The sequence below is a fragment of the Canis lupus genome, chromosome 16 (assembly GCF_048164855.1).
Source record: "Canis lupus baileyi chromosome 16, mCanLup2.hap1, whole genome shotgun sequence".
In the NCBI taxonomy this organism is placed as follows: Eukaryota; Metazoa; Chordata; class Mammalia; order Carnivora; family Canidae; genus Canis; species Canis lupus.
Genome location: NC_132853.1, coordinates 53560343 through 53574924, shown reverse-complemented (window position 1 = coordinate 53574924; position 14582 = coordinate 53560343). Strand labels below are relative to the sequence as shown.

Here is a 14582-nt window from a genome sequence, read left to right as displayed (position 1 = left end):
GTGCCCGCCACCCAGTCACCCCCACCCCCCGCCCACCTCCCCTTCCACCACCCCTAGTTCGTTTCCCAGAGTTAGGAGTCTCTCATGTTCTGTCTCCCTTTCTGATAGGCTTTTAAACATAGAGCATTTACCCAGATGCTGCTGTAAGTGCTTTACCTATCAATTTTGTTTTTAAAGATGTGTTTATTGTAGAGACAGAGCGAGCTCAAGTTGGGGAGGGATGCGGGGGGTGGGGGGAGAGAGAATCTCAAGCAGACTCCCCCCCCCCCCCCCCCCCCCCCCCCGGTGAGCACAGAGCCTGATGCAGGGCTCGATCCCACTTCCCTGAGATCAGGACCCGAACTAAAACCAAGGGACGGGCGCTTAACCTACTGCGCCACCCAGGCGCCCCGCTCTACTAATACTTATATAACCTTCCACACAACCTTATAGGTGGGTGTTACACTTATTACACCAGTCGCTGACGGATGAGAACCTAAGGCACAGAGGTGCCCAAGACTTAGTAAACGGTGGAGGTGGGCCTCAAAGTCATGTGGTCCAACCGGATTCTCAACCTGTCTTGAGAAAGAAGTTTGAGGTTTAAGAGCCTGGTCCCCACTGCCCCCTGACTCCTAAGTTTGCTGAAATAGGCGCCCCCCACCCCCACCAATGGATATTTGTATAGGAAGTACCCCTTCTCCGGTAGAGAGGGGGCACATGGATGGGGTGGTGTGCAGCTGGGTGCAGACTTTGGGAGGTCCCACAGTTTGGCCCAGGGGAAGCCGGTTGCCGGGTGTTGGGAGAGGGGAGGAGGATGGAAGAAGCCGTGGCAATGTCCGGGGGCGCTTCCCTCTTCACCAGCCCAGACACCAGCCCAGGGAGGTGGGAGACTCTTTCTCCCCCAGCCTCCCTGTACAGCTATTAAGTGTGTGGGGGGGGGATTTGCCAATCAATAAATCAAGGCACCTGAAAACTGAACCGGGGAACCACACCGGCTCTTTCCCTCTTCTTGATTAAAACAAACAACATTATGAAATGTCAACCTGTCAGTCGTTTGGAAAGTTTGTGGCATGGAAAGGCGATTACCCAAATGACTTTTTAAAAGTATGAGAATTTGCCTGGCTGAACGTTTTTTAATTAATGCCCCGAGTTAATGTTAATAACTATTCATAGCTCAGTGAGCTGGGCTCGGGGTGGGTTTAGGAAACATTTGGTATCTCTGGCAGAGGCTCAGTGTTGACCCGGCTGGCAAGGGGGCCGTCGGCAGCTTTCGCAAACCTAAGGGACCTGGGAGTCCACTTGGGCCTCAGAGGGGAGGAGGCTGTTTGCCATGAGGGTGACGTGGGTTCAGGTCGTATCGTGGCCTTTCAGGGCACCATGAGCGTTGCTGCTGCCCAGGTGGCCTCTAGGGTCTCCCCTAGGTAGGAACCCCCACCCCCAAATCTGCTGAACAAGCCTCTCAGGGGATTCTTTGAAAAAAAAAAATGTGGCTTGGGGGTTACACCATTTAAACTTACCTCCCTGATTTTCTGTGATCTCATTTTCCCTTAAAATATCATTGGAAAAGTGTTTTTGAGTTGAGCATTTTATTTTCCATTAAACACGGTGAAACCGACGCAAATGGAGGCCAAGGCTTGGCGGGAGGGTGAGGGCCCGGGGGCCGCACACCTCTGCGGGTCAGCCCTTGGCAGGCACTTAGCCACGGGGCCGTGTGAGCCCTGCTGGCGAGGGATGCTCCACCTTGGTGCTCGGCTCGGGAGGGGGTACTGACACCTTTGGCAGAAGGTGGCCCCCGGGGGCAAGCATGTGGTTTCAAAAGAGAAAAACCTCATGGGTTTGTAAACTTTTCTTTTCTCTTTTCTTTTCTTTTCTTTTCTTTTCTTTTCTTTTCTTTTTTTCTTTCTTTTCTTTTTTCTTTTCTTTTCTTTTCTTTCTTTTCTTTTCTTCTTTTTTCTCTTTTCTTTCTTTCTTTCTTTCTTTCTTTCTTTCTTTCTTTCTTTCTTTCTTTCTTTTCTCTTTTCTTTTCTTTCCTTTTCCTTTTTCTTTTCTTCCTTCCCTTCCCTTTCCTTTCCCTTCCCTTCCCCTCCCCTTTTCCTTTCCTTTTCTTTCTTTCTTTTTTTTTTCTTCTTTCCTCTTCTTTCCTTCTTTCAAGCACACTGGGTTGGGCTCTGTCTTTAGGCTCCTGTTACAGAAGGGAAGACCCAGGAGAGTGGTCAGAGTAGCACCAATGTTAGCAGCTCCAGGTGGAGGTGGGTTGTTTTTTGAGAAAGACCTGAGGAGTCAGGAGCCTCCAAGAGCAGCAGCTACAACTGCTCTGGCTTGGCAGTCGGGAGAGAGCTTTGCCATTGTCACGGCCAGCTACCTACCCCTGGAGCACCGTGGGCTGGAGGGTGGCTCATGGCAGCAGGGCTCCTCTCATTAGGGTTTCGTGCGCTTTCCTGGGCTCTCGGGATCCAAACACAGGAGGCATATTGCCCATCCTAGAGGAATTGAAGATCTCAACCTCTCCCCTCCGTTGTCATGTTTGGTGCACATGCGTGTGTCTGTGTGTTGGGGGAAGGTGGGCAGTAATATCATGGCTCAAGTGCCAGCCACTAGTGAGAGCTGGAAAGTCAGGTGGCTTCTCGGAGGAGGTGGTACCTGGGCTGGGCCTAAAGGGAAGGTGTTAGGGAGAGGCAGAGTGAAGGAGGCCTTGCAGGTGTGGGGAGCAAAGATTAGGTAACAGTAGGGAAGTCCTACAAACAAGGCCGGGGAGAGAGGAGGAGGATGGAGCGTAGGTGGCCTCTGATTTCAGCTGGGTGGGTTTGGTCTGTGCGGAGAAGGCAGTAGGGAGCCGCTGACGGCTGCTGAGCAGAATTTGGCAGACGTGATCGATATTTCAGAATCATAACCTGGGAGAGGGAGACAGAAGGGGCCGGATCAGGCAAGCTGAAAGGCAGGAGGCCCGGGTAGGGGGTTTGCAGCAGCAGCAGAAGGCAGGCAGCTTTACCCCTAGAGCCAGAGGAGCTTGGTACAAATGTGGACTCAACTATTTACTAGCCTTGGGACCTTGAGCTACTTTTAAATCCTTCCGTACGTCAGTGATCTCATCTTCCGCACAGGGATGCTAATGTTCACTCATTTATTTAACCGAAAGAGGGCCGCATCCTACCATGGATGCCGATCATACGGTGGAGAACCAGATACGCTCTCTGAGCACAGAGACACAAGCTGAAAATAAATAAACACATGCAATCATTTCAGATGAGGTTAAGTGCTGTGAAGAGCACAGTGGCGTGTACTGCTTGGGTGGCCCGCGTCACAGGGTCATCATGGACAGCCTCTCCAAGAAGGGTGCAGTCTGAGGCGAGGCCCTGGAAGTTAAAGTGTTCCAGGCTGAGGAAATAGTGAGTGCAAAGGCCCTGAGGCACCAAAAGAGCTTGGAGCTTTTTAGTGCGCGGAGGGGTAATAACAGGGTGAGATGTCGCACAAGGTGAAGGAATGAAGTACGGGAACACACATAAAGGGCTGGGACACAGTAAACACTTAACAAGTGACTTTTCCTTATGTCATGAGGACGTTCTGGACCTGAGGTTAACGGGACCCAGGAGGAGGAGGAGGGGAGGAGGGAGCTCCTGAGCCTGGGCACCCGAACGAGGCCCATGAGGATCCTGGTTCTCAGGCTCGGATCCACCCTCTCCATTCCATGCTGTCACGGAGCAGCAGGCCCCTGAGTGCTGGCGTGGCCTCGGCTGTCTCCATGGAGCTTGGCCTCTGTTTCCAGCCAGGGGTTATGTAACAGGCTCCAGGAAGTGCACGGGGCCGCAGGTCCTGAACCAAAACGGCTGGTGTCATCAGAGCCCTCTGTCTGTAATGGCACAGGTATTTGGACAATGCCACGGAGCAGGTCTGTGAACCGTCTGGCCTGCGGCGTGTCAGCTGGGCTAGGATTCGTGGTCAAGTGTACAGTTCAAGCCTGTGGTGACTGTACGCTTCTGTGCAAGTGCTGCTCTCCCGTCAGTGACGTCCACGGCGGAGGCCTCCGAAATCACCTGCACTTGCCACCTGGATGCAACTCACCCCGGGTCTGCGGATCACACAGAAGGCAGGAGGCCCCCCCAGCGCACCCCTGCGAGATCTCACCTCGAACCCCGACTTTGGGGCAAGCCTGCAATATCTATTTCTGATTTCACAAGCAATTCTGCAACTTGTATTTTGACTGGTTTTTAAATTGCATTTATAGGTTTACTTCTCACTTAAGATGATGAATGTCCGTTTCATTTGTATTTTTTTTTTTAATACCAAGGGGGATTTTTTTCCCCTCATGGAACAATGCCTTTTCACGTTAGACATGTAGAAATAAAACAAATTGCCCATAAACTCACTACGCAGAAATGACAATGGTTAACCTTTTGCTGACTCCTTCCAAGTTCATTTTTGTAAACTATGCAATCCTGTAATCCATTTATTTTTACACAACTAGCAGTTAACACAGTTACTTACCACTGACCAGGAAATATGCTATGCAGTTGAACGCGTGGTTTAATTTACCACCAGTTAACCAATGTGTGAAACACAGACAAGCATAATCCTAGTTTATAACCTCCCCTAGAAATAATAGGAATGAGGGGCGCCGGGGTGGCTCAATCGGTTAAGTGTCTGCCTTCGGCTCAGGTCGTGATCCCTGGGTCCTGGGATCAAGCCCTGCGTTGGGCTCCCTGCTCAGTGGGGGAACCTGCTTCTCCCTCTTCCCCTGCTTGTGCTCGCTCTCTTTCTCTTTGTCAAATAAAAAAATAAATAAATAAAATATTTAAAAAAAGATTTTATTTTTTATTTAAAAAATAAAATCTTAAAAATCTTTAAAAAAAAGATTTATTTTTTATTTAAAAAATAAAATCTTAAAAAAAAAGAAGAAGAAGAAGAACAGGAGCGATCATGGCTATCAGATGTGGAAGGCTTTCTAGTGACACAAAATGGTCACGATTGCTGCTCCCATTTTGCTGATGAGAAAGTGGACACCCAGGAAGGGGTCCAGGATGGCACAGGGAGTTGATGTTGCGGCAAGCTAGAATTTTAGTCTTAGACTCCCTGACCCCAGGACCTGTAAGCATGTGACACAGACTCTCTGTCGTCCATCTGCAGCCCTTTGCTCGCTACTTGACATCCTCTCATCCATCCTCTGTGCTCACTGCCCACTCCCGGGATGGGCACTTCTGCAGGATGAAGCCCGGGTCAGCATAGTCACTGTTCCGGAGGAGGGACGCTTTGCCGTGTCCTCCCTTCTTCCAAGTCTCCTTAATAGAGTCGGCCCCCAATGGATGTTTAACCTTTAACAACCTTCAACCTTTTGGAAATCGGAATCTGAGACTCAGCTAGAAGTCTTTACGACTGTAAGCCAGCTGACGATCAATTTGCACATCCCGGGGCCCCTTCCCTCTACTCCTAACTGGGGTCACCTGGAACCCTGATGGATTCGTTGCAAGAAAGCAACATTTGTGCTGTTTGAAGTCAAAGGCTGCTGTTTAGAACTGGTTTGTTTTCCCATAAAGTCATTTTGTCCTGGAGTGTACACACACATACATACGTGGCTACGCGTGCACACACACACTCACCTGTATATATATTTTTGGGGTTGTCCATATATAGTACTTCCCCATGCCACTTTGATCAAAGAGCAAAAGGACCATAGGCTCCACATGTAAGCCTAGAAAAGCCGGGTCAGGGGCGCCCGAGTGGCTCAGTGGTTGAGCATCTATCTACCTTTGGCTCCGGTCGTGATCCTGGAGTCCTGGGATCGAGTCCCTCATCAGACCCCCACAGAGAGCCTGCTTCTCCCTCTGCCTGTGTCTCTGCCTCTCTCTCTGTGTCTCTCATGATTAAATAAATAAAATCTTTTTTAAAAAGAAGAAGATGAGAAGAAAGGAAGAGTAGGCACATTGAAACAACCTCCTGGGCAGATCACGCTGGCATGAAGTGCCTCTCAGCCTGCGTACTCATCGCGGTCTCATTTCTCAGACAGACCCGGCCTTGCAGTAACCATGAAGGTGTGAGCTCTAAATATGCCTGTACTGACCAGAGCTTCTTTTTTTGCTTGTGGGGTTGACTTAGGAGTGGATAGGGCATTTTTTCCCCTAGGGGAAACCCCCAGAAAGGTACATGAGGAAAGAGAGGGAGCGAAAAGCCCGCTGCCCTGCCACCAGTGCTTATTTTGGTTAGATGAAGGATAATCCTCACTTGGTGTCAACTTGTCCTGACATTCCAGTAACAGCTTTGGTGATCTAGCTGTTTATGAGCTAAGGAGATGGGCACCAACTCCTGTTAATAGGCATCTCATCCAAAGAGACTCCTTGGAGGAGAGGTGGGAGGAAGATGGAGAGAGAGAGTGAGTGTGTGTGTGTATTTAGGGAAATGTGCATATCTGAGCGTTCTCCAAGTACACATTTCACAGTTGGGCCAGAATAATTAGGAGGTAAATTGCCATCTGGGCATGTCAGTTCTTTTGTTTACTTGTACTGAGTTGTGCCAACTAATAAAGCCCTTGATTTGGGTTTGGGATGTCCCAACTTCTCTTTTGTGAGAAATTAACTGCCTGCCTATCTATCTATCTATCCATCCATCCATCCATCCATCCATCCACTTCTTCTAGTTGGTGTCTTATTTGATTTTAGCCGGAGTGAGTTCATTTGTGGGAGAGACCACTGGGCAGCTCACTTGTCTGAGAGCCAAAGTGGGATGGGGCGGGGAGGAGTCGGGGTGGGCAGCAGAGAACGCCTTTCCGCCCTTCCTCAGCAAGAAAATTAAATAAGATAAATAAACCCTAATCCTGACCTGGGGGCAAATCCCAATAAAGATCCAGGTTAATTTTTCCTGACGATACAACCCTTGAATTCATTGTACGAATTAGACGGTTCTATGGGCCTAATTTGCCAGATCAGATTGTGTAATTATCTTTTATAGGGCTGGGTGTGATGTATGCTCGGTGTTTATGCTGCAGGGGGCTGAGTGTGTGTGTTTGGACTTCAGAGGTCCTGCTCTACCTGCCAGGCTGAACTGCTTCCACACAGCGGGGGTGGGACCTGCTGGAGTGCCGGCCTGGTCAGGAGCAGGCCCGGCGCACCTGCATGGAACAGACGGACTAAGGACCGAGTCCTTGGGACAGAGCTGGGAGGGGCTTGGGGGCAAGGCCTTTGGGCTGGGGCACAGGTCTCCGGGAAAGAGCAGTGGCATTGAGCATCGCCAAGGGCATTCGACAAAGGGGGTCCGCGTAAAGGGTGGCGAGTTTGGAGATTGGAAGGAAGTCCAACTCCGACCTGGGTTAGATGCTGGTGACCTTAGGCATTTTGCCTTCACGAGCCCCTTCCAACATTAAAACCAAAACCAAAACAAAAGCTGAAAAATGACGATTCATGATGGCAGTGGTGTAAGGATGAACAACAAAGGCTGGATCTGTTGTTATGTAGGCATTAACGTTATACTTAATTTATTTCTTCTAATTTCGTAAGAAATTAGAATGTGTTTTCTGGATCGGGGTCCTGGGCACTGCCTTCTGTGGGTGTCAGCCTTGGGTGCGTTCCTGGCAAAGGGACCCAGTGGGTGGGCCTCCTGACAGCTACTTGACCTGCTTGATGGAAGTCATCCCCCACCCCGTCCCCACAACATGGGACTCATTCAGAAGGTCCAAGAATTCTCCCAAACTGCAACCCTTCCTTTGGCCAAAGACTTATAAAGTGTTAAAAGCCCACATTTGAGCTCACCTATATTTCCTGCCCTACCCTGGCCAACCCTGGCCGATCATACCCGCTGCTGTGATGCATGACCTTCTGTTGCCTGCATGAGTGACAGCGTAGGTGGTGAACTTGCTGGAGAGGCAGTGGGTGGGTTGGTGTGGGACTGGACGTGTTCCAGCCTGATGTCTTCTTGTGGCCTCACCTGCTGGGCCTTATGATCCCCAGTTGAAGGTATCCGGGAGCACCAGCCCCTTCCATCTTGGCTGGAGGTGGTTGGGCCAGGAGCCACTAGGTGGTGTTTGGCTCAAGGCGTCCGTGGAGACATCTGGAAGGACCTAGCTGGTGTGGGAGGTACAGATGGAAGGGAGGAACCTTTGGGAGCAGGCTGTGGGTAGCCCGTTGCAAGATCTGGCCTCCCTCAGAGGTTTGGTGCCAGGCATGGCATGTTGCCATTGGCCTGCTTCCGAGGAAGTGCCATCCACTCCTCGGCCTGCTGTGGTCCACACCGAGGATGGAAGGGCAGTGGGGAGGTGGGTGTGCGGCCGCTACAGGGCCCTGCATGGCAGATGTTGAGTGAGCGTTCCGTGGGCAGGGAGAGGCTGCATCCGTGGTCCCCGGACCGTCTCGGAGGCCTGCAGCTTGCCTGCCCTGGATGGGCATGTGGACACAAAAAGCAAAGGGGAAGAAGCCCCGCTCGTGTTAAGGAACAGAGCAGAAACATACCGTTTCTTAGAGTATGTTTCAGGCTGGGGGCTGGATTGCCCAGAAGTGGATTGAGGGAGGCAGCTGTCTCTTGGGATGTGAGTGATGTCTCTGACCATCTGGCATCCAGAGTCAGCTGGGCAGGTCCCCTACTGGAGAGGCAGTGGGGAGGGGAGGTGTGTGGGGCGGGGTCAGTTGGCCTGAGGTTTCTGGGGATGGGGACATAAGGCGGGTATTTGAGGGCATCCCTGCTAAGACCTGGCTACTCAGAGTGTGTTCTGTGGACCACCAGCATTGGGCTGACCCAGGAGCTTATTAGAAATACAGAATCTCAGGCTGACACTGAATTTGAATTTTAAGAGAATCTCCAGATGATCCTTAAATTTTGATGCATATTAGACTTACCGGGGATGGGGAGTGGGGGGAATTGAAAAAAAAAATTGTTTTAACCCAGACCTGAGTTTATGCAAATCAGAATTGCTAGGAGTGGGACCCAGGCTTTAGTACGGTTTTCTAGCTGCCCAGGGGTAGGGGGACAGTGATTTCAGTAGGTAGCTTGGTCTGGGCACCTAGACTGTGAGAGTCCTTGCTCCGTTTCAGATCTCGTCCCCTTAAACCATAGGGTTTAAGTCTCATACTCCCCAAGGTCTGTTACTGCATTGGTTGGATTGGAATGTCTTGAGAGCGGGGTGGGTTTAGGTTTACTTGTATTAAATTTCCTATCTCCTCCTGGAAGGGTCGGGCTGGAATCACTTCCACTCACGTAGGCCTCAGCTTGCACGGGGTTACCGGATGCGCTCCACCTAACAAACTGAACGTGGGTGGGGCATGGGGGGCGGCTTTACATAGAGCAATAACAGGAGCGGGAATCCATCCTGCTGCCCGACTTGTTGGAGGGTATGTTGTGCTTTGGCTTGCTTCTTTTTGATGAGTTTTCCAGCATGAGCGAGGCATCTAGTTAGGTCTCAAGTGTTGCATGGTTCATGGGAGCTAAAATTGTTGAGTTCCTGGCCCTGTAGTCAAGAGCCCTACGTTGCATTCGAGGTTGGTCTTGGGATCAGTTTGTGGACGTGGTAAAATAAAGCTGGCCCAACAGATGTGTGTCCTCAGGATGAGGGGACGGGGTGCTGGGGCTCAGAGGATGCTGATCTGGTGGTAGGCATCGGTTGATGGGCTTGGCCACGGAGTACCAGCCTGGACCCTGTCCTCCGTAAACTCTAGAAACCCCGGGAGCTATCCAAGCGCCGAGATGATGTATGTGCGCATCCAGCGAAAGAACAAAACGCCACCCAAACAATCCTCTCCCTTGTGAGTGAAGGTTACAAGTTTTCTGTTTCAAATCTGATGGTATTATCTTTCCCCTTTTTTTCTTTCTTCTCTCTGTTTTCGTTTGCCATGAGCTTAATGATGGGGAAGCTTCGAATGGGGCTATTATCTTAAACACCTTTTGAAATACTACTCTTCCTGGTGTCTGAATCAGGCTGGACAGAGGTCGGATTTAAAGATTAAATATCTATTTTAGCAGCAGCAGCAGCAGCAGCGACTATGTTGGTAACCGCGCACATTTGCTCGGGAATTGGACGGATGGCACGTAATAGCCTCGCTCTCTGGGAACTCATAAAGAAATAAATGTTTGTTATTAATGGTGACTTTTGACTTGTCAAAGCCTGATGAAACTGGAGTAAAAAAAAAAAAAAAAAAGAAATAAATGAAACTGTAGCTAATAACGGTGGGGGCCGGGCCCAGAGCTAGATGTTCCTCATGTGCTATCCCATGTCAGGAATTCAGACATGCCACAAGGTCAGAACATAAAAAAATGCAGAAATAGAGTCATAGGAGTCTTTGAGTAAAGGGCACCCCCCCCAAAAAAAAAGAACAACTCAGCACCGTGGCAATAGATTATTATTTTTTGTAGCCCAAATCCACCATAAATTTAAGTTTTAACTTGCAAAAAAAAAAAAAATCACGATCCAATGTGATACTCACTTCATTTTATTGTTAGGTCTAGTCCATTAGGATGATAACCTGTATTTTTTTGACAATACGCTTCTAGTTTGCTATGTCTGTGACGGATTTTTGCTTCATTCAGAATGAAGGTAGTTTTATTCTATGTTAAAGAATCAACAATTATGATTGTCCTTGGGGGGCTGTCTGGCACTCAGAGACATCTCCCTCTGGATTTGAGGAGAAGTTTTACTCTCCTGTTTCCTGATGTCACTCTCCCTTCTTTTTCTAGGTGAAATCGGAGGCTTGAGGCTGGCCTGGGGATGTGCTCCCCGAACCAAGAAAGAAGGACAAGAAAAAAAGAAAGGTGAGCGGGTGGCGGGGCGGTAAGCAGAGCGGAGCCACACCCCTGCTCCTCGGCTCGCTCTGGGGCTTTTTCTTCCTTTCGGCGGCAAACCTCCTTTTCCCAGGCATCCCTAGTGCACCTGCACCCGCGTGCCAGCCCAGAGGGGTGATTGGCAGGCAGGAGCCTTGCTGTCAGCTGTCAGAGAAGGTCCAGAGACACAGGTTAATAAATGCTAACAGTCATTGCAATTAATTCCAGGCAGACTGTGTTCCCACAGCTTCTACCTGGGTGAACTCACTCTCACCTCTCGCCACGCCAGCAGGTGAGCATGTCACACATGCCCAAGCTACAGATGAGAAAGCAGAGGAATGCTTCCTCGCCCTGGGTCGCCTTCTCTCACGGCCTCCTTCCCTAGGCTGCAGACCTGCACTTCCCTAGCCCTCAGTTTTTCCTTTTGTGAAATGGGGACAATGAAGGAGCCATCCCCACCGTGTTGTGGCATGAGATGAGAAGATACGGAGTGGATTAAGCCCACAGTTAAATGTCAATGGTTGTTTTTTTGTTTTTAACCTCACCATCCCTGGATAGGATCTTGGGTGATTTATTAAGCCTCCGTTTCCTCGCCTAGAAGATGCTGGTGCTGATACCTTGTCCTCATGGGAGGTCATGAGTTAAATGAGATAACACGACTAATACCAATACAAGGCTAGACCATGACAGATGCCCTGTGTCTTCCCTTCCTTGTGTGTCTTACTCCACATGGATCAAGTAGAGGTGTTAATGCCTCCGTCCCTTAGAACACTAAACCCTGGCAATTGTGATTTTTGGATCTGATCCTTCCCCCCTCCACCCCCGCTTCTCGCAGCCACCCTGTTGATCTTGACACAAGCTGGGGGTCCTCATCAGGGTCTCCAACCTTTGGATTTCCAGTCTTTCTTTCCCGAAGTTATCTTACCTGTGTCTTCTCTAAACGTCTTTCTCACACCCAGGTTTCATCGTGCCACTTTCTGATCTAAAAAACAAAACAAAACAAAAACAAAAACAAAAACAAAAAAAAAAAACAAAGCCGGAAAGCAGCCCTGTCATGGTTCCCTGTTGGTTATCCCAGCAACTGGATCTCACTGGACCCTTAATCTAATTATTCCCACCCAAATTTGGATCCTTACAGCCAGACTTCCCTGCTTTGATCCCACCCCCAGACTTGGAATATTGTCCACACCCTGCCTCCGTGCTCGCCCCCGACTCCCCACCACGTCTCCATCTGTGTGCTTCCCTCCTCAAAACCCCAGGACCACAGGGGCCCAGGGCACTGGTTGCTCCTTCAGCTAGAACATCAGCTCACCTTCGCCTCCCCGCACTGCTGCCTTGACAGTGGTGGGGGGTGGAGTGGGGCTCGTCTTCTGTTAGTTGGGTGTTTCTTCCACATCGGCCCTCTCTCCCTGCATGTTTTCTGTCCAGATGATGGTGTGGACCAAGGGCGGGAGGGTGGGTCTGGGGAGGAGTCAGGTGTTCTGTAGCTGCTGGGGGTGCTTGGGTGACTGGAGAGCTGTGAGTTAGGGCCAGGGTGTGACCGTGTGGCTCCAGGGGAATTTCCAAGCCAGTTGTGGGCACTGCCTTTGTGAGCACAGCACCCTCCACCTCAGCCCTCCCTCCCCCCTCCATCCCCAGGTAACCTCAGCCTAAATGGCTGTTCATTCCCTAAGATACACGGCCCCCCTGTGCCCTTGGGAACGGCCTGTTATTGGGTCCCCACTATGCGCCAGGACGGTTCCAGGCAGAGAAGCCCATCCTGCCACCGTGGAACCGGCCTGCTGGTGCAGGGAGGGTAGGTGATAAATGGCAACATGGTAAATAGGTTAATTATCTAGTACGTAAGCATGTGATAGCATTGTGCAAAACCGCGGGAATGTGGGCAGGAAAGGCAGGCCGAGCGCAGGGCGGGGAGGGGAGGGCAGCTTGCAGTGTTGAAGGGGGCAGGCGCCTCACTGAGGAGGTGACGTCTGAGCGCAGGCTTGAAGGGGCAGCCCTTGAGCACGTTCCCTGCGGAGGGGACAGTGACGTTAGGCTGAGGGCAGGAGCACCGGCGGGGCCGGGGTGAGGCTCGGCCCGGGGAGAGCTTTCCCACCGAGGGTACCTGGGAGCCACAGCAGGGTCTTGAGACGAGTGTGCTGTGGTCACACTTACGGGCAGCTGGTATAGAAACCGAGAGGAGCAGAGCAGCTGGGGTCCATGGAAGTGCCTGTTCTGTCCCGCTCAACCCCGTGTATGTGACAACAGAATGGCATTTACGGGGGGGGACGAGCTGAGAAGCTTCCAGGACATTTCTCAGGGGCTCTGATCGCCTAATTTGGGATAGCGTCTTGCACCGGGGCCGTGGCTTCCCACGAGGGTCTGTCCCCAGTCCCCCCCTCCTGCCTGCGGAGCCACCAGGCATCAGACGGGCCCTCTGTAGGGTCAGCAGCAAGGAAGAGGAGTGAAGAAGGAGCAAGCGGGAGCGAATGAGCGGAGAGAACGATGGGGGAGGGAGACCAGATGCCCTGGTTTTGCTGTTCCAGTTGTAGGCAGGGCCGTGGCGGGGAGCGGGCTGCCCTCAGGGACCCCCAGGAGGCTCCTAGCTCAAGGCCCTCCCTCGTGGTCTCCCCTCAGCCCTCTGGGGGGGGCTCCTCCTGCTGCCCTGCAGTCTTCCCATCATCTTCCTCCTCCTTTTGACTATAGGGAACTCCACAGTTGCAGGGGAAAGTCCTCATTCGCCGTTTGTCCTTCCCGTCCTGCGGTCACAGTGACCCTCCAGGTGGGACGGGCTCAGGGTGCTCCAGCGCTCACCCTGAAACAGCGTGTCTTTCTTAGCACGCGTCCCTGAGGACCCGGTCTTGGTGCTTGGTAGTGAACGCCCTGTGATTTTAAGTGCGCTGAAAACTTCACACCTCGCCCCCGTCTCGGGGGACTCCTCTGTCACCGGTGCCTGGGGCGGAAGAACTAGCCAAGGATCGAAGCCCGGACCTCCTTCTACCCAATAGAGCCTTAGAAATGTGCACATGCCCTGTCGTACGCGCTTGGAGGAAGGAAAAGGCAACGAGCCGGGTGACGTCTTTACCTGCATCTTTGTCCCAAACCCGAGCGCATTTCCAGTCGACTCTGCTGGGGACACTTTCCTACCCGTGGCCGTGTCTACTTGCAGACCGATGGCCTGGGGACACGCAGTAGGGTGGTGGCCTGGCGGCTGGGTCCCCGCAGCGTCCTCGTAAGCGGTACCAGTGCGGCATTGACTCGGGGTCCTTCCTTTCACGGGGCTGTCACAGCCACTGCCTTTAGGCCCCAGAGGCTCCTGTGTGAGATCATCGGGAGGAAGAACTTTTTTTTCCCCTATAGATGAGAAAGCCTGACACCCCCCTCCCCCCCGGGGAGGATGCGCTCTGTCCCCAGCTCCGTCTGTCCCCAGCTCCGTCCGTCCCGTTCTGTGCGACCGGCAGGCAGAGGGTGGCCGACCCGGGGATGTCAGCCGTAACCATAAGTGACAGCAAGGAGCCGGGGCTCTGGGAGCAAGAAGCAAGTCCTGGTGGTGAGCAGCAGCGGGGATGACCTCACCCGGGGGACAAGAGCCATCCAAAGGACTCGCAGATGGAACTTCCCCTCGGGGCCCAAATGTGAGTCACCGAGGCTAGCGTCTGTGCAGCGGGCTCCGTCCCCGGGCCTCCCACGTCACCCTGGGACATCGTGGTCACTGCCGGGGCCTGATGACTCACCCGGGCTCCCAGGCCAGCCCTGGGGGCGGGGGGAGGGGGCTGGGGGTGGAGCCTTTCTCCCCTCTGGCATCTGTCCCCTCGGCAGGCGCTGTGACCGCAGCGTGGCCGGCTGCGTCCCGGGACACGGTGTGCGAGACGTGTGGAGCCCAGAAAGCCCCCTGT

The 14582-nt window shown here is 52.1% G+C and overlaps 3 long non-coding RNA genes across 10 annotated transcripts in view; 1 reads left to right on the top strand and 2 right to left on the bottom strand.

Moving 5' to 3' along the window:
• LOC140607075 (uncharacterized) overlaps positions 1-14582 on the top strand; it is a 175851-nt gene that overhangs the window by 123640 nt on the left and 37629 nt on the right. For all 8 annotated transcript variants that reach the window (XR_012009244.1, XR_012009247.1, XR_012009248.1 and 5 more), the window contains exon 2: positions 10624-10698. This is a non-coding gene — a long non-coding RNA (uncharacterized lncRNA). The remainder of the gene's footprint in view (positions 1-10623; positions 10699-14582) is intronic.
• On the bottom strand, positions 10461-12156 carry LOC140607077 (uncharacterized). Its single transcript, XR_012009251.1, has 3 exons — positions 12020-12156; positions 11633-11689; positions 10461-10872 (listed from the first exon to the last, which is right to left on the bottom strand). It is a non-coding gene; the product is annotated as an uncharacterized lncRNA (long non-coding RNA).
• LOC140607078 (uncharacterized) lies at positions 12162-14392 on the bottom strand. Its single transcript, XR_012009252.1, has 3 exons — positions 14263-14392; positions 13772-14002; positions 12162-12223 (listed from the first exon to the last, which is right to left on the bottom strand). It is a non-coding gene; the product is annotated as an uncharacterized lncRNA (long non-coding RNA).